The following is a 20,505-nucleotide window of genomic DNA, read 5'->3' as shown; positions in this document are numbered from 1 at the left end:
TAAGAAAAGCATTCACTGAGAAATAGAGCAAAAAGAAAGTGATGATGATGATAAAGATGATGATGGTTACAGTTATGCCCAAATATATGCCCTAATAAAACAAATGTTCACAAATTTAATGAGTTCCTGAGTCACAAACAACTGGCAAAAGTATTCCTGTAAGGGTATATACATACAAATTGAGATATTTGCAAATGTGGCTTATCTGGGATCTCTAGAACAGCTGCACTTGTATCTATCTGCAAGGCAAGATTTTAACAGTTTTTACTTAATGCTTTCTCTGTGATATGTAAAGTAAATGGTTGCCTTTGCAACTGGAATCTCCTGATGTCTCAAATTGTAAATGGAATTTCTATTAAAGAACTTATTTCTTAGTGGAGGGTAATACCTGTCACTCATTAGTTTCAAGATGATGTTATTTACTGACTAGGTCCTGCTGGGTACTGTTGTTTCTCTGAATTCCTAAAAAAAATAATGCAGTGGCAATACTTCAAAGTGTGTGTGTGTGTGTGTGTGTGTGTGTGTGTGTGTGTGTGTGTGTGTGTGTGTGTGTGTGTGTGTTTGCTCATGTGCTTGTCTGTGTGTGTGTGTGTGTGTGTGTGTGTGTGTGTGTGTGTGTGTGTGTGTGTGTGTGTGTGTGTGTGTGTGTGTGTGTGTGTGCTCATGTGCTTGTCTGTGTGTGCTCATGTGCTTGTCTGTGTATGTGCATTTGTGTGTGTGTGTGCTCATGTGTGTATGTGTGGTGTGTGTTTGTGTGTGCTTGTGTGCTTGCATGTGCGTATGTGTGTTTGTGTGTGCTCATGTGCTTGTCTGTGCATGTGTGTGTGTGCTCATGTGCTTGTCTGTGTGTGTGTGTGTGTGTGTGTGTGTGTGTGTGTGTGTGTGTGTGTGTGTGTGTGTGTGTGTGTGTCTGTGTGTGTGTGTGTGTGTGTGTGTGTGTGTGTGTGTGTGTGTGTGTGTGTGTGTATGTGTGTGTGTGTGTGTGTGTGTGTGTGTGTGTGTGCTCATGTGCTTGTCTGTGTGTGCTCATGTGTCTGTGTGTGTGTGTGTGTGTGTGTGTGTGTGTGTGTGTGTGTGTGTGTGTGTGTGTGTGTGTGTGTGTGTGTGTGTGTGTGTGTGTGCTCATGTGCTTGTCTGTGTGTGCTCATGTGCTTGTCTGTGTGTGTTTGTGTGTGTGTGTGTGTGTGTGTGTGCTCATGTGCTTGTCTGTGTGTGCTTGTCTGTGTGTGTGTGTGTGTGTGTGTGTGTGTGTGTGTGTGTGTGTGTGTGTGTGTGTGTGTGTGTGTGTGTGTGTGTGTGTGTGTGTGTGGTCATGTGCATGTGTGTGTGTGTGTGTGTGTGTGTGTGTGTGTGTGTGTGTGTGTGTGTGTGTGTGTGCATGCTCATGTGCTTGTCTGTGTGTGCTCATGTGCTTTTCTGTGTGTGTGTGTGTGTGTGTGTGTGTGTGTGTGTGTGTGTGTGGTGTCTGTTTGTGTGTGCTCATGTGTTTGCATGTGTGTATATGTGTGTGTGTGTGTGTGTGTGTGCTCATGTGCTTGTCTGTGTGTGTGTGTGTGTGTGTGTGTGTGTGTGTGTGTGTGTGTGTGTGTGTGTGTGTGTGTGTGTGTGTGTGTGTGTGTGTGTGTGTGTGTGTGTGTGCTCATGTGCTTGTCTGTGTGTGTGTGTGTGTGTGTGTGTGTGTGTGTGTGTGTGTGTGTGTGCTCATGTACTTGTCTGTGTGTGCTCATGTGCTTGTCTGCATGTGTGTGTGTGTGTGTGTGTGTGTGTGTGTGTGTGTGTGTGTGTGTGTGTGTGTGTGTGTGTGTGTGTGTGTGTGTGTGTGTGGTGTCTGTTTGTGTGTGCTCATGTGCTTGCATGTGCGTATATGTGTGTGTGTGTGTGTGTGTGTGTGTGTGTGTGTGTGTGTGTGTGTGTGTGTGTGTGTGTGTGTGTGTGTGTGTGTGTGCTTGTCTGTGTGTGCTCATGTGCTTGTCTGTGTGTGTGGGCATATGTGCATTTTGCAGTAGGTTGGCATCTTGTCCAGAGTAAGATGTTTCAGTCTTGTAGTCGCTCACTGCAGGACAGGCTGCAGCTCTCCAACAGACTTGAAATTCCTTAAATAGAAAATGGACATTAATTAATGTTTGAAAAGGTAAACAGGAGTATACAAAAGGTGTTTAACCAAAATTCATAACTTATGTATGAATTGTTTTGTATTTTAATTGAAAGAGCCAAGCAATCTAGAATAAGCCTAATACTCAAAATCAATTCCTTTCTTTCTATTTTTAAATGAGGTCAGGGTGTCATATCAACTGCTGCCACCTCTCTTGATTCAGTGCCAGTCTCTTCCCTTCTTTGATCACAGGCCTTCTCTCACAAAATACATATACCTCTTGGCTGGAAGTCCTCATTTACTCTTTCCTACTTCTTTTCTCTCCAAAATCTGCTTTACCAAACCAAATTGTCTTCTATTTCCTGCAGATGTGGCTGAAACACTGTAATCTGTGTGTTTATTTTTTTTTTAACAAGAAACATCTTTATTAAACCATCACTTACTACATAGGCAATCATAAATGTATGCAAATGAAAACAAACCATACAGATGCAATTCTAGTTGCAAGCATTTTTACATCACAAACCATATTGACAGACTTCCAGTTGCAAACATTATACATCACTTAATAATCTACCCAATCTTTTTCACTCTGACATTACATAGCTCATTTAAGTTCTGCCGCCTTTTAAACCTCATGTCTCCCTTGTGTGTATTGTTCCCACAATTCCCATTTCTTCCTATGTAGTTTGCTCCTGCTCTTTTCTAAAGATCTCAGTTCCAGTTGTTTTATCTGTTACTATATTCACTACTTCTAGTATAGTTGTTTAAGATCTTGACTTCCATTTTCTAGTAATTGCTTTTTTGGCAGCCACCATTATAAGACACAGCAAGGCCTTGGCATGCCTAGGCAGTTCTGATTCTGTATTGTAGCTCAGAAAAATAATCTCCCTCTTCAGACCAATCTGCCCACCCAGCATCTCTGACAGTGCATCCCACATGGAATCCTTAAACTCCGCCAATTCACTGCACTCCCAGAAAATATGCTCCCAATTATCTCTTTCTTCCCCATCACACCTCCAACATTTGTTGTCTGCCTAAGGAAAAAATTCTCTGCATTCTACTTGGGCTATAGAAATATCTATGCAGACATTTCCAGGCAAAAATGCTAAATCTTCTAGATTTTGTTGCATATTTGGGAGACATATACATATCCTCTCATTGTTTCTTTGTGAATTGCTTATCCAGTCTCTTTTCCCAATCCTTTCTAACCTCCTCTGATCGATTCTTATAGTTATCATGCAGTATTTTATATGTAATCTGTGCTTCTTGACCACTTTTGCAATTTGGCTTTTTTAAATTTAGTACTGATATCCTCGTTTCTTTGTTTGTCTCATTTTTGTGCATCCTGCTACCCATTTCAGACACTTCATCTCCATCACTGCAAGCTTCCTCAGGTTCTATGCCTTCACTAACCAGGTGTCTGTGCCATACAAACGCATCCCTGTTTTGTACACCTTATTTTTCAGCTTCTTTGGCATTGTTCTGTCACACACTACCCCTATTTGTTTGAGGCAGTTGTCTGCAGCAACTCTGATTCTAACTTTGATTTTCTCATTCAGATTTCCCTTCTATTCAGCTTCACCTCTGAAATACTTGAAGCTGTTAACCTGTTCCACTGTTTTACATTCTTTCTCATGTGTGTGTGTGTGGGGGGTGGGGGGGTGAAAGAGTAATAACTAGAATGGGTTAAAAAGGTGGCTTCCCCAGGTGCAAGTTGTTAGAGATTGTGATCAGGAAGTGCTATCGGTGTGTGAGCTCAGTACTGCCACTGATTTAAAATCACCATATTAAAGTTTTTAGTTGCTTTAGCATTACGTTATTCATATTTGTTTATTTCAGCTTTCTCCTACCATTCAACTCGTTTTTCTTTTGATTTTTAGCATTTTCTAGTAATTGCTTTTTTGGCAGCCACCATTATAAGACACAGCAAGGCCTTGGCATGCCTAGGCAGTTCTGATTCTGTATTGTAGCTCAGAAAAATCATCTCCCTCTTCAGACCAATCTGCCCACCCAGCATCTCTGACAGTGCATCCCACATGGAATCCTTAAACTCCGCCAATTCACTGCACTCCCAGAAAATATGCTCCCAATTACCTTTTTCTTCCCCATCACACCTCCAACATTTGCTGTCTGCCTAAGGAAAAAAATTTCTGCATTCTACTTGGGCTATAGAAATATCTATGCAGACATTTCCAGGCAAAAATGCTAAATCTTCTAGATTTTGTTGCATATTTGGGAGACATACATATCCTCTCATTGTTTCTTTGTGAATTGCTTATCCAGTCTCTTTTCCCAATCCTTTCTAACCTCCTCTGATCGATTCTTATAGTTATCATGCAGTATTTTATATGTAATCTGTGCTTCTTGACCACTTTTGCAATTTGGCTTTTTTAAATTTAGTACTGATATCCTCGTTTCTTTGTTTGTCTCATTTTTGTGCATCCTGCTACCCATTTCAGACACTTCATCTCCATCACTGCAAGCTTCCTCAGGTTCTATGCCTTCACTAACCAGGTTTCTGTGCCATACAAACGCACCACTGTTTTGTACACCTTATTTTTCAGCTTCTTTGGCATTGTTCTGTCACACACTACCCCTATTTGTTTGAGGCAGTTGTCTGCAGCAACTCTGATTCTAACTTTGATTTTCTCATTCAGATTTCCCTTCTTCTTAGCTTCACCTCTGAAATACTTGAAGCTGTTAACCTGTTCCACTGTTTTACATTCTTTCTCATGTGTGTGTGTGGGGGGGGGGGGTGAAAGAGTAATAACTAGAATGGGTTAAAAAGGTGGCTTCCCCAGGTGCAAGTTGTTAGAGATTGTGATCAGGAAGTGCTAACGGTGTGTGAGCTCAGTACTGCCACTGATTTATGAAGTCATGAGGATAATGTGGCTTTATAAATGAATGCTGATATTGTATTTATGGTCATGGCTGAAGGACTCAGTGTGTGGTAGTAGTTATAGAAATCTACAAACTTGTTGTCAGTTACAACAAGCAGTTTGCTACTGTTGCAGGCGTGCAGAATAGCTTTTTTTTGGAAGGGGTACTATGTTGTTTCTCCTCAACTTTGAGCTGAAGGAGCATACCAGTATGGGAAACTGCATAAGGTACCAGGTGACCTTACTATGGTTCTGTGGTTCTGGTGTGTGTGTATGTGTGTTTGTGTGTGTGTTTGTGTGTGTGCCTTCATTTTAAACTTAGTAAATCTATGTGATTCACAATGTACTTATATTTGAACACATTGTAAGCAATTTGAATAATATGTTTTAATTAAACTGAAACTTGCTGTGTCCAAAGTTTTTCATTGCCAAAGTTCTGCTCTAGAGGGAAAACGGTAATGAAAGTTCAAAATTCAAGTTTAAGTGCTTGAACTCTGAGGATTGTGCAGGTCAGTAAAACATAAATAATCAGTACACTATGCAAGAACAAGAAATACTTAAAATGAAGTAAAACCAAGGAAAAGAGGGATATAAATTCCTATTTCTTTTCACTGAGGTATCCAAGCTTGATGAGAGGTATGCATGGCATAGGAGACTGAAAATTGTGCAAAACATCTGTCTTTTCTTATTCTCTATCCAGATTCCTTTCCTTCACCACAATCAGTTAAAAGAGTTTGTGAAATCATTAGATAAGCCCCACACACAATATCTCCAAATTTATGGATCATATTTTTGGTCTCGTCATAAAATTTGTTGTCTTCGGACAACATCATTGAAGACTGAAGTTCGAATGGAAAGATGATAAATCAGCAAGCAAAGAAAAATAGTATGCTGAAATGAAATCATCTTCAAGTCTTGGCGAGTACCTTCATGAGGTAGACCCTATTTCTCACAAAATCTCACCAAGACAACACTGATATATAGACTGTTTTATATAGTATATATCATGGACAAAAGTAGGTTAAAAAATAAAAAGGATAGCTGGGTGTACAAGACTCAAGTTACAAAAGTGCCCAATGCTGGTAGGCACACTGGTGCCTGGACTGGAAAAAATGACAGTGTAGAATCCTCAAGACATGGAAACATTCCTACAATGGGGCCAGGCCAGGCTTGGGGGGGAGGATGGACCCCTCTTGTAGAAGGAAGTAGTAGTCCACAGAAATCACAAAAACTGATAGGCCACAAAAAAGCCATAAAGATGACAGAATGGACTACAGAGTATAAGAAACAAATTATGTATTGTTACTATTATGCAAGATGCCCAGAATTTCAAGACAGAAACTATATAAAAATATTAAAACAGAAATTAGATGAAAGAAAAATACTTACACAAAAAAAACTGTCAGAAGCTTCAAATAAAAATTTGTGTTCTTTAATACAACAGATTTATGAAAAACATTAATAGACCAAGAAACCTTGGGCAGTTTGGAAAGAGAACCAACCGAGGAAGTGCAAAATATAAGGAACAAAATCTAGAGATTTTTAAAAGTTAATAAAAAATAAAAATGGGTATGGGAAAGAAACAGAGGTCTGATATGGTGCAATATTTATGTAAAGGAGAAAGTCAAATTAATCAGTACAAAAAAAAAAAAAAAAAGCAGCCCCAAAGATATTTGAATAGAAATACAGGCAGAGATGTCTGGATATGGAAAATTTCACAATACAAAAAATAAAATCACAAAAAGAGACCATAGAACAGAAGATCGGTAAAGTATAAGTGAAACAAACAGAAGCTGAAGTTACGAAATACCTGCAAAGTGAAGGATTTAGTGTAGAAAGTCTAACACAGGTTATATCACAGCATGATGGAACAATGAGTTCTCCAAGTAAGGAGAAACAGGAGGAGCAGGAAACATCTGAAGAAGAAATATGGCTATGGATATGGGAAAGAAAAATAGATTTAATATGGTGTAATATTTATGCAAAGGAGAAAGCAAAACTAATCAATACAAAATGAGCAGCACCAAAGATATTTGAAGAGAAGTACAGGCAAAGGCATCCAGATATGGAAATTTTTACAACACAAAATATAAAAACACAAAGGGGAAGTAGAAAAGAGGATTAGTAACGGAGAAGTTAAAGAAATAGAAACTGATGTTATGGATTACCTGCGAAGTGAAGGATTTTGTGTAGAAAATCTAACTCTGATAACATCACAGCAGGATCCCCAAATTAAGGAGAAATCGTTGAATTGGAAAAGATCTGATCAGATGCCATATGAAGATACGTTGGAGTATTTCATAGGAAACCAGTACAAAAGTTCATTGGAGTTGTACAGCAAGGGGAGGAACTGGAAACTGTGGCAACTCTGACGCAGTCAATGTTGTGGACTGATAGGCCAGTGAGTACCCATAGGAAAAAGCAACAGATGTCACAGGATGAAACTGAAGAGAATGTAGCACAGGAAGATGCTTTTGAACTCTCAGAAGAATGTCCGCAGGAAATTGATAACAAAGAATGTGCCCTCAGTTAAGAAGAAATGATCTAAGTAAAGAGTTGCTTGATTTAATAGAGATGGACAGACATATTAAGATCAATGAAAGAAATAGGCTGCAGAAAGTCAATAAACCCTAAAGCTGAGAAGTTTGATAAAACAAATGGACACAGTAATTAGAACTATTCATAGAGATTCATGTGATATAACAGAAGCAAACAGGATATATTACTGTGCAACTAAATTAATAACAGATAAAGTCTTACCACAAAAACATAGGGCAGGAAGGGAAAGGAAGGGGAGAAATCAAATGCCATCATGGAAGTATATAATAGAGAAAACTATAAAGCAATTAAGACGAGACTTGTCACTTTTAGAAGAGTATAGAAGAGGGAACAGATTAACAAAAATACTCAAGAAGATAGATGTGATAAAAGCAATGAGCAGTTTTAGAACAAATAAGGATCTATTGTGCACTAGTGCAAATAATAAACTAAAAATATCAACAAAGGCAGAAAAACGTAGAAAATATGCAGACAAATGTAAAGAAAAAGTACAAAATAAGCAATCTATTCATGACCTAAAAAAGTTTTATAGAGAATTGGGAAACAAGGCAAAAGGTATTGAAACACCACTAAAAAAAGAAATAGATAGATTTTGGAGAAATATCTATGAAGATCCTGTGAAACATAATAAAGATGCTAAATTGATAGAAGAAGTAAAAGAAAGAATAAGAAGTTCAAATGTATAGGATATGAAATGGGATGAAGTAACAGCCAGAGAGATTGAAACAAAGTTAAGAAAAGTTCCTAATTGGAAAACTCCAGGCCCAGCTGCAGTACCTAACTTCTGGATAAAAGTATTAACATTTTTTACATGAAGCTTTAGCCATGAGTAAGAACTATTTATATGTGCATCCAAACAGACACCAACCTGGTTAACAACAGGAAAAATAATACTCCTACTTAAGAGTGAACCTGCAAGCTATCCTAAAAGCTATAGACCAATAACTTGCCTTCCGACGACATATAATCTATCCACTGGAACTGATGCCAACAGTTTTTATAGTCATTTAGAAGAAAACTTAATTATGACAATAGAACAAAATGGTAACAAAAGTAAGTCATATGGAACAAAGGATCATTTGTTGTTAAAGTCATAATGGAGAACTGTAAAAATGGGAAGGACATAAGTATGGCATGGATAGATTACAAAAAAAACATTTGACAGTATTCCACATTCATGGATAAAAGAGTGCTTAAAATGCATAAAATACATCATACATGGATTGATTACATTACGGCGACCATGAAACAGTGGCAAACCACTTTGCAGTTAAGGCATGATAAAGTACAAATTATTATTCCAGGGATAAAAATTTAAAGGGGAATATTCCACAGTGACTCTTTGTCACCACTGCTCTTTTGTCTTGCCCTTAACTCATTAAGCTGTCTACTTAACCGATTAGGTCATGGCTACAATTTGGCTCCCAGAAAACAACAAAGTGTAAAGACTTTTCATCTTCTTTTTGTGGATGATTTAAAACTGTATAGTTTATCAGAAAAGGAACTGAAAGCACAACTGCAGGTGGCCAAAACTTTTTTAGATGATATAAGAATGTTATTTGGTCTTGATAAATGTGCAAAAGCAACCTTTAAAGCAGGAAAGCTGCAGCATCAAGAAAACAGTAACGTGATATAAAAGAACTTGAGCAAGAGAGATTGTATAAATATTTGGGAACTGATGAAGAATCAACAATAAAATGTGAACAAATGCAAATAAAACTTAGTAAGGAATATTTTTAAAGGCTAAAATTAATATTGAAAACAGAGCTGGCATTTAGGAACAAAGTCCAAGCTACAAACAAATTTGCTCTTCCTGTCCTAACTTACAGTTTTGGAGTCATTGACTGGCCCCAAAAGGTGTTGGATCAGTTGGACAGGAAATCAAGAAGGATGCTTTATGCTCATTAAATGATTTATAAAAATCAGTGTATACCAAGACTATATATTCCCCATTCTGTAGGAGATATGGGTCTCTTCAAAACTGATTACACGAGTAGCTGTCCAATCGTAGGACTGCATACATACCTGCTGACCTCACAAGAACCAAACATAGTGAACATTTTAAAACATGAGGAGAATAAGTCTAAGATGACTTCCCTGCTTAGTTTAGCAGAAGCATATCAGTGTCAAGCAGGAATGGAAATCAAACCAGAAGTAGATAAAAATCAGGCAGCAGCTGAATGTGCCAGAATCAAAAGAAAGAATATAAGGTGAAGGATCAGATGAGAAGTCAAGAAATGTGGAAAATGCATAAATATAGTTGCAGGTATAAAAAACTCTGGGAGCAACCTTATGTTGATCAGGATCAAATGCAGGAATGATTAAGGAGAGGTGAATTTAAACCAAAAGATGAAATGTTAATATCGGTGGCCCAAGACAGTGGACTACATACATGTTGATTTACAAAGTCAATTGAACATGTGGGAGAAACAGACAAACATAGGTTTTGTAAAACAGAACTGGAAACAGTCACACATCTTGTTGCTGGTTGTGATATATTAATGGCAGAAGGACTGTATACCGAAAAGCATAACAATGTGGGAAGATTGTTGCATTGAGGACTGTGCAAACATTATAATATTGAAATAACTGAGAAAAATTGGAAATCTGAGCCACAAAGCATTATAGAAAATGATGAAGTTTATATCACATGGGATCACAAATTACCAACAGTTCAAAAAAATAGATGTGAGAAAACTAAATATAGTAGTCCATGAAAAGAAGACAAACGTAGCATTGATCATTGAAATTGCTACACCCAGTGACTACAGTGTCTTACATAGAGAGAGAGACACATAGTCATAAAATACCAGGATTTGCAGGTAGAAATGAGGGCAATGTGGAAGAAGGATACCCAGACAGTTCCAATAGCAGAGGGAGCAATGAGTCTTATAAAAAAAAAAAATTAGTCATACTTAGATACATTACCGATACATGTTGCATGAATTGCAGGAGTCAATACTGGGCACATTGTCGGTGCTGCGAAGAGCACTTCTGGCTGACATCAAAGATTGAAACAATACTAATTTCATGAACTTTAATCATACTTAGAGATGGAGTCCATTCCCATCATGGTATTAGGAACCCAAAAGACTTGGAGAAATTAAAAAAATGCAAAACCTATTATTCTAGAGCAATACTTAAAATTTGCCCTGATTTTGGACCTTTGTTCACACCATTATTTTTGGCTTTACCTTGACTTTTTCTGCTATTGAAAGGTATGACTCACACAATCACACACACACACACACACACACACACACACACATAAAAACAAGCATGCACAGACAGGCAGACAGCATTGGTCATGCCCCTACATGCAAATACACACACAGCTTTTCAGGCCCATTCCTCCTATAGGAGTGAATGGGTTTACATCTTGTATCACAAGCTGGCATATGCTTTCTCATCACTCTTCAAGTAGCATAGCAAAGTTGTTGTTTGAATTACTGTACTGAAATATTCCACTCCCAATGAAACATTCTAGGGAAACACATATGGCTAATTAGTATGAGTCATGACCCTGGACTGCTGTATTTGCATGCAGCCTTCACCACCAAGACTCCTGTATTGTTACAGACTACAGCTTTCATACTTTTTTATTTATTCTTTCTTTCTTTGTTGACTGGGTTAGTCACACTAGGCTAGTGGCCTCTTTTTGGAGAGACCCAAGGTGGTATTTCTACTATTAGATGTACTTTGGTAAGGGCATAAAAGAACTTCTCCTACTGTTTGTGAAAGGTGCCAACATTAGGTTTAGGGACAGAGTTAGGGTTTGCAGGCTTTGCAAAGGCAGAATTGGGAGATAAAGCCCCCCCCCACTCCTCCTTAGTAATACCTGCTAACCCTAAACCTAACCCTTGCCCTAACCCGAATGTGCATCTTAACTGAAAAAAAGCCCTTCCCATAACACTAGCACTAGTTAGACAATGTGAGTTGCATGTGATTGGCTTGTTGTATGAACCGTAGTTTAAATGATGAGAGTATACAGACTTTTGGCTGCAGCGTTACTAGATAGACTTACTTTTATTTTCTGACAGCAGACTTGGGGTGAAGGTACAACATGTAGAATGAAGGTTCCCCATCAGGTAGACCATTTCATAACTGTGGAAACCACCAGGACATTTGATAAATCAGAGTAGTGTTTGCTTTTATGACCCTTTACACATTATACTAGTCAGGCTCTTGGGTCTAAAATTAAAATTGGGTATGATGTGACCCCCCCCCTTTGTTAAGCAGCACAATTACATCCGGTTGCCACAGCTTACATACATGCCCACATGCTAATATTTATTTAACATAATTGACAGGAATTTAGTAATGTTTTTCTTGATACTTTGTAGCAAATCAAGAGTTATTTTGTTTGGTCCCATGGAATTTAACTTTTTAATTGTATTCATGGAAACAGTTATTATGTCTGTAGTTACATAAGGGATGTTTCCCTTCTCTGTGTAGTATTGTGATATATAATTTTGCTTATTGCAAAGTTTACAAATTATTTTTCTGCTAACATATTTACTATGTCTTTTGGCTGATCTTTGTTTATTGCTCACACATTCACAATTATTCCCTTTCAGTTTTACACTGTAATTAAAGAATATGCTATTACTATAGCTTTCAACTGCTGAGACCAAGCATAATTCATAGTTATATGTGGGAGATTTGATAAGAAAAGTAAGTAGTATCTATACTTTATTTAATCTGTTTTTTTTTTTTTTTTGCAACTAGAGGTAGTTTTAAACATTATGTAATACTTATTTTTCATGTTACATATTGATTCTACCAAATATTTTTTTACTGTGCCCATATATTTGAATTTTATTTGCATGTATTTAGGTTATTTTATTTATTTTTTTCTTCCATTATCTAATTTGACCATTAGACATCCCTCCCACTTGCCTTATTGGACCATTCACTTTCCAAGAAGTGACAGCCCTTCAGCCCATTTATTTCTCCTTTGGGGCAAAGGGCAAGTGACAAGAGCAGTGCTGCTATGCACTGTACGGAATTTGTTTCCTTCATACCGTTGTTTGCGTAATACTTGCCAGAAATGGATTTGAGGTGTGGCATGCAATGGGCATAACTCATTCATGCCTCTAGCATCTTTTTTGTACACTTCAGTTAATGCCCATAGCTCCTTATGTCATCTAGACCTTTTTGGGTCTAGCTTCTTTAATGTAAGCGATTTACTGGCTAATAATTTAAAGTTTTACAAAGGGAAAGGCTAATTAAGTAAATTACACTAAGACTGTTAATATAGGATGCTCTGTAGAAGAGAAATTAATCAAAGTTTGCCACTTATTATTCATATTTTCATATTTACATTTATGTTGTTTCAAAGGACACACCTACTTGCTATTGAGGGGCATGGTGGGAAATGCCATAGGGAATATGCGAAAATTCATTGTCAATGTCCATTTTTAGCACATCATAGTGTAGATACTGCTAAATGTTAGTAATTATGAACATAACCAATACTTCCATATGTACTAAATACTTCAAAAACAAAGTGGCTTACAAAGCATGGCATCAGGTAAAACCTTAGATGTTGTTGAAGAAAACTTTCATCAATATTTCCACTGTTAGTTGCATGTTTATTCACTGTTACTTATATTACTAATTATAAAGTTAAGCATATGTTTTCATAGTTCTGTAAATATCTCAATAAACATACTCAGAGGTGAATTTCTTGCAGTCATATGAAAGATTATGTCTGGTTTACATAACTGTTCTAACAATGTATGTATAGGTTGTTTAGCTTCCAAGATATGAACATTTGTTTGTGAAAGTTTAATAAAAAATATAATTCTGAACCCTGACCATCTGGGTCTTAGTCAGAACTTTATCCCTCCGTATGAATGGAGTTAGTTTACCAGTATGTGTTTATCAATGCTAAAGCGGATAATATACAACTCACTAACATTGTCCTGAGCATACTTGTATTGCTTATTGATAATAGTACTGCAGTCTTTTAAAAGACAACACATCCATGTGATGGATAATTCAGTTGCCAAATCTTTTCCTGTGGGACAGGATTAATAAGATAACTCCACAAGTAACTCCAAGGCCATGACTAATTCTGGAATATCTCTGGGGGCAGATGTTAAAGTAATATGTGCTCTAAAGGCAAAGGCAGCATTTCTTAAGACTAGGGCCTTGCACCATAAGATTCACTGAAGTAAGTGAAGCAGAGACATGGTCACTTGACAGTGTGCCAACTGGTATGATTCATGTTGACCTTAAATGAAAGGGCTTGCCTGGGAGCAGGTTGAAAATGCATCATCATGATTAGTTGGTACCAGAAGGCATGGAGGTTTCATGATAATGCAGATGCACTGGCACTTAAGAAAATGATTGAAGGTTGAGCTTAACAAGAACACAGAAGGGCGAATACAAGTTTGCCTTTGAGGCTCAAGGATTTAAAGCTGTTGTAGGAAGAGACAGGTACTAACTACCCATCCAGATATGAACTCTTGTTCTTTAGGGTGACATATTTGTTGGCGGTTTGTAAAGCTTTTCAGATTTCAAAGCTTGTTTGATGTGAAAAGCTATTAAACCTGCCTTAGATGTTGGGGCTCAAGGATTATAAGGAAAGAGACAGATGGACTACGAGCACATGTGAGGAGGGTGCAACAAGTCAGTCAGAGTAAGCTAAAAGCGTGGAGCAGAAAATAAGTGTCATGCAAGGTACCCCCTTGGATGCATTGTCACTGTTAGGAAAATGTATCAAGATAATGCCGAGTGTAGCTGCTTCATTCAGCAACATTGTGAAAGGCATTCATAGAATTTAGCCTGGAGGGCAGTAATTTTGTACCACATATTTATAACAGAGGGCATTGCTACATGGGCATGCAAGATGAGTGCTGGTAGGAAACATAGTGCAGTTAGGTAGATGAAATATGTGTGCTTATAAAATATATGTAACAGTTCAGGTGCAGAGCAATGCCAAAGGAGTTGTGCATGCAGAAACATTTATTTTTTCTTGAAGGTCATGAAGTCTGTGGAGTTGTGATGTGTAATTTCATCCTCATGAAACAAAATATCATATATATGATATCTGGAGCAGGAAGAGTTGAGATGAAGCCACTTTCTTGGAACTTTAGATGGGTGTGCTTAATGTTTACCTTTATTGGACTTGAAGAAAGAAGTGATAAATGCTGCTAAGTGCTTAAAAGAGAAGAAGGCAAAGACTAATGCTGTACAAACAAACATTTACTTATTTATTCACTTGTACTTGTTAACCAAGTTAGAGCACTGATCTGTACAGACCTTTATTTTGGACTCAGCTCAGTAGTACTGCCTGGTTGAGTGACTTGCTCAAATATTCAGTAGGCCAAAACAGGAATGTCATGATGCCGGTAATGTGTTAGTAGTAGGATGGTGTATATTTTGATGAACAGATTTATGGAAGAGCTCATAAAGGTAGGGGTGATAGTGGTAGTGCAACCCTGCCCCCCAGTTATAGTCCGAAGGCCTGAGTAACTGTTTTTAAATCATAATGCAGAGTTTGGAAGAAATACTTTGAAGATGTGCTTGCAGAGATGGATAAAGGGACATTCCCCTGTGGTAGAAGGCCATGCTAGGAAGTCTTAACTTTTGGGGAGCTCAGTGGCTAGAATCATGGACTCAGATAGTTTGGTGTCTTCACATTGACTGACTCTTGTGACGTCTGGTAATGCTTTAAGGTGAAGTGTTGCACTGGGAATCAATGGTTCAGGTATTGAGACAGTGCCCGGGCCCACAGGAAAGCATAATATGCCCCACCCATCATTGCTGTTGACTGGATAAGTCATGGGTATTGAACTGACTGTCATAATTTCATGGGAATTTCTGGCAGTCATGGGTGTTGACTGATATGTCATCCTTCCAAGTTTGTCATTCTTTACACATCTGATAACTGGTGATTTCACTTTCATCAACTGGGTAACATATAAACACATGGCTGGGACAGCAACTTCGAATAAAACTAATTGTGTGGCTCTTATTTTGTAAGTATGCACACTTTCACTTCCCATCCCATAGTAATGCTATCTGTAGTACATTAGCGTCATAGAAGGATAACAGTATCCTTTAGTTTAGGGTGGTATTCAAAGACATTCAGACATTCTTTAGCAACAAAATAGTATATTCCAGCCAGGGCAGCCAAGCGAAAAATGCCCTTATTTTAAGATTGAATAAGGGTCTCCCCATACTAATGCTATACTCTGCCCCAAACATTCATCTCATCCAAAACACTGTCGATGCCATCTGCAAAGTTATTAATCTATCCAATCATAACGAGCATCACTGCATCTCACCACAGAAAGTTAAATATCTCCCCATCCCAGATAAATCATTGGGGGGGCTGGGTAGGGAGCTTGAGTGCCAGCAGGGTGAAAAAGAAGGGTACAACTAAACCAGCAAAGGCAGCTATTATATACAAAGTGATGGGTAGCTGATATATTACTAGATATCTAATTATGAGCATCTAATACTAGTGCGTTAATGTATACATGATTTATTTTTAATTATGTATTATAATACATTCTTTAGAGACCAAAGAACAGTTTTTTTGGAGCATCAAGATAAGGCTTTGGTGAATAAATCAAATGGTTGCTGCTACACCCCTGTAAGTATTAAATAAACAATGACAAATTCAAACGTATTTTCATTCACAAGGTACTAATCAAAATACATTTGTACACATAAAATAAGCTGTCAGAAAATATCATTTTGTCATTTTTTAAAATGACACTACACAAAAAGGTAGCTGTAGTCTAAACTTCATACTGCATTGATACTAAAAGATATGTGTTAAGATGTTATTTCTTTTTTAAGTTGCTCACATTAGCAACAGAAAAAAAAATCCAGATGACGTAAACACTATTAGGTTTAGTTGCTTTACCAAATGAATAGCACTTGTGGAATACAGGAGGTATGCTTAAAAAAAAAACACATTTTCAAGTAGTCTGTTGTTATACTCTAGTTTCTATATGGTTTTAGAACAGCTTTAGATGGGAGACACATAGTGCTGACCTAGCAGTTTAGTCCATGGGCCCAGCTCCAAAGCAATTTATGGGGAAAGCAAGCTGCTGAAAGTGACTTTGAAATTGCTGCCATTCCAAAAGGAGTGCTGCAGCTGCAGTATGATATTGCAGACTCAAAGAAGCAGTCACCTGTGTCTATAACTCTATTCCTTTTTTTCCTGACACAGTTTTCATATGTTGATCGTGCTGACAGCAGAGAAATAAACCATTGGACTTGCCAGTTTTGGTATACCATGCACAAAGGCAAAGCAAAGGTGAGTGAGTAACGTGCTTGTTTATGGGGAAAGAGAGAAAGTACACGTATGGGAATAATTTATAAAAACTATGGAAGTGGAATCTATGTTAACCAAACTCTACCTAGAAGGTACACTAAGCACACCAATTTCAAATAATGTGACTTAACCTTAAGTGACTGCATGTTCCTGTCTGCATTACCCTACTTCCATGTAGGGTTCTCATCTTATAGGACTGCAGTACAGTGTTGACATGAGCAATGAAAAGACTGCCACCTATACCTCCTTACCTGTTTAGTACATGTAGGCATCTGGTGATCTGGTGGGCATAAAGAATGTGCAAGACCTAACGCATGAAAAGAAACAGAGCTGCACTGTGCTGATGTTCCATAAGACAGTATTTGCAATAATTCTTTAGAATTTGATTGTATGACCTGCACCATTTGTGGTAGCCATTTGAGTTAATAATCACCCAAAAATGTATAGTTTTGTAAATACTGGATGTAATTGTTTGCCTGTCATAACCTCTGAAACAGTGATTGAATGATGACTAAATTCTCAGCTTGTTCCCTAATGCTTGGGACTGTCTTAAAATTCAGGAAGAACCTGCAGGCTGTGTAAAGCTCAGCCTTCATGATTAAGTGTGCTGACAGCAGACAAGATGGTGGAAAAGATACCACTAGATATGTTGATAAGTATGAAAATTAGTTAAAGAAGGTAATTAAGCAAGCAATAATGTCTGCCAGGGTGTGTGTTACCATCTAAATAACATCCACCTTACACTCCTGGAAGGTTTTAGAAGGAATTAAGGGAGGCAGAGGTAAAATGTGAGCTGAAATTATGAGTGTCTCTAAAAATCAGGGACAGGTGACAGGCATGGACTTCATAACCTTCTGGAATGCATGTTAACATAAATCCTGTTATTACAACAACTTTCTAATTTTTATAAGAGCAATATTTTATTTTATTTTATTTATTTTTATTTTACATTTGTTGACCGGGCTAGTCTAGCTGGATACATATCCTTTTTCAGTAGAGGCCCGAGGAGAAAAGCTCCAGTAATAACACAAGTAAACTCACTACAATTAACTAAACATATTACATTGTAAAGAATATAACAAACAAACAGTAAAACAAAAGTATATACATGTTAGTAGAAAAAAAAAAAATCATAGGTTAAATTGGGTGCTTGACATATGTACATAAGGAGGAAGAAAAAGAATGGTAATAGTTTGTGAGAGGAGAAAGGAGTAGGATACTGTGAGACCTGTAGGAGTTAATCTGGGTTTGGACATGGGCATAACCAGTGGGACTTGAAATATTCTCTTAGATTGTTCTTAAAAAGATTTAGTGAACTCATGAGTCTAAGGTTATTGAGAAGGGAATTCCATTGTTTTCCGATAGAGTTAGCGTAAAGAGCTTCGCCGCCCCTGTTGTTAGATTTGATTGTTTGTACTTGAGTACTATTTGATGACCGAAGGGAACTTAGGTTGGTGTAGGGGGGCAGGATATTTGTTAGTGAGGGGGTTTTGCCAGGTTGATTAATTATTTTAAATGCATTAGTGAGTTGATTAAATTTAAGAAGATTGGGAAGTTCTAACCAGTCGAGTTTCTTGAGGTTGAGGCAATGGTGGGTACGATAAGGAGTCCCTGTTATGAATCGAGCTATGTGGTGATAGGTAGTAGAAAGGTTATTGAGCTCACGTTTGTTGAGGAAGGAAAGTATCGGGGAGGCATATAGTAGCGTGGAGAGGAGATGGGTATGAGCAATGGTTAATTTTGCGTGAGGAGTGAGAAAGTTCCTGATTCTGTACATTGAACCTAGTTTCTTGTTAACTGATTTAATGGTTTGTGAGATGTGGAGATCGAATTTTAGCTTGTTGTCAATAGTGACACCTAATAGCTTGGTGTTGGAGACGGGTTCTATGATGGTGCCATTAATGGATTTCACAAAAAAGGAGCTAGAATTAGCCGAATTTGATATTAGGGGTAAGGGAGAGGTAGAAGAGGGGAAGAATAGAAGTAACTTGGTTTTAGTTGGATTTAGTAAGAGTTTCAGATCGGAGAACCATTTTTCAACTTTGGCAAAACATTGTTGGGTGGTTGCTTGGAGTTTCTGGAGAGAAAGATCTGAGCAGATCAGGGTAGAGTCATCCACATATTGGATGCAGGTGGATCTGGGGATGATAGTGTGAAGATCGTTTATGAAGACAGAGAAAAGAAGGGGACCAAGTATTGAGCCCTGGGGGATGCCAATATTGTTAGGGAGTAGTTGAGATAGACTATTTTGCCATTGGACTGCTTGTTGCTGGCCAGACAGGTAGTCCTTAAACCAGCTTAGTGCCAGGTTGTCCATGTGCAGGGTTTGCAGGGTGTGGAGTAATAACTGGTGGTTCACCATGTCGAAAGCTTTTGATAGATCAAGAAAGAGTGCGGAGGATATGAGTTTTTTGTTGCGGTTGCTATTTACTGAATCGACAAAGGAGAGGAGGGCTGTGGTAGTACTATGATGGGGACGAAAACCGTGTTGGGTAATGGACAGTAGGTTATTGATGGTGAGGTGGTGAAGTAGTTGTTTATGAATACACCATTCCAAGATTTTAGCTATTGGAGATAGTATTGCGATAGGCCTATAATTAGATGTTTGAGTGGAGGAGCCTCCCTTATGAAGTGGAATGATGTAAGAGATTTTCCAGATGGGGGGAATGGTGGCCTCAGCTATGGATCTATTAATCAAGATTGATATGGGATAGGCAATGACATCAGAGGCTAATTGTAGGTATTCCGCTGGGAGACCTGCAGGCTATATTTAAAATATGTTCCTATTTTTGAGCCTTTGTCACCCCTCATTATTTTAGGCTGTATCCATAATTTTTAATCTAAGAGGTTGAGAGGTATGCATACCTTTTAATTTTAAAGGACTTGCATCCACTGCTTCATTGCTCAATCTCTCTCTCTGTCACAAACTCATAGTCATACACACACACACACACACACACACACACACACACACACACACACACACACACACATGCACACACATACTTTTCCATTGTTCGATTTTTTTAGGTTTGTTCTAATTTTACACTCACTGAACAGCAAGGGCTCTCCTTAGTGAGAGTAAAATAATGGTGGCCATTAACTTCCTTACAGTTCAAGCTCCACAACAGCTTAATCTGCTGCCTTGAAGTGGTAGACATGGTTTTTAGTGGGCATTAACTATATATTAAAGCCCTGCTTGAGAGTGTTCATTCTCTAATCAGAGTGACAATGTATGAGTCATCCATTCTCGAATATGCAATCATTTTCTGAATCCAGTTTTCTGACTGTTGCAGATCTGTATCAAATGTTACGGTGATTGGTTAGTTAATATTCTATAGACTCTAATGCATTTTTTTTCCCAGGATGTTAGACTGGGTTGGTAAGAAAGCATCAGAGACTGGCTTGTACTTAAGAAACTGTACTGTAGATGATAACAGTTTTAGCATTTTTAGTGTTTCTAGTTAATTTAAGTTTTAAGATAATAAGTTCTTGAATCTAATGTGTAGTTTCTGAGATATAAATTTTCAAGATGTGTATCTTTGTCCTTTGTAACACATTTGTATTTGAAATCTGTTTGTCTCTCCTGTGTTTATGCCCTTTCTAATATACTTCTTTTTGAAGTTCGTTTGTCTTGCTAATAATTTCAGCATTACTCCATGTCAAAAGACTCC

The sequence above is a fragment of the Protopterus annectens genome, chromosome 1.part2, assembly GCF_019279795.1.
Source record: "Protopterus annectens isolate FY-2018-M chromosome 1.part2, PAN1.0, whole genome shotgun sequence".
Classification (NCBI taxonomy): domain Eukaryota; kingdom Metazoa; phylum Chordata; order Ceratodontiformes; family Protopteridae; genus Protopterus; species Protopterus annectens.
This window is presented reverse-complemented; position numbering follows the sequence as displayed.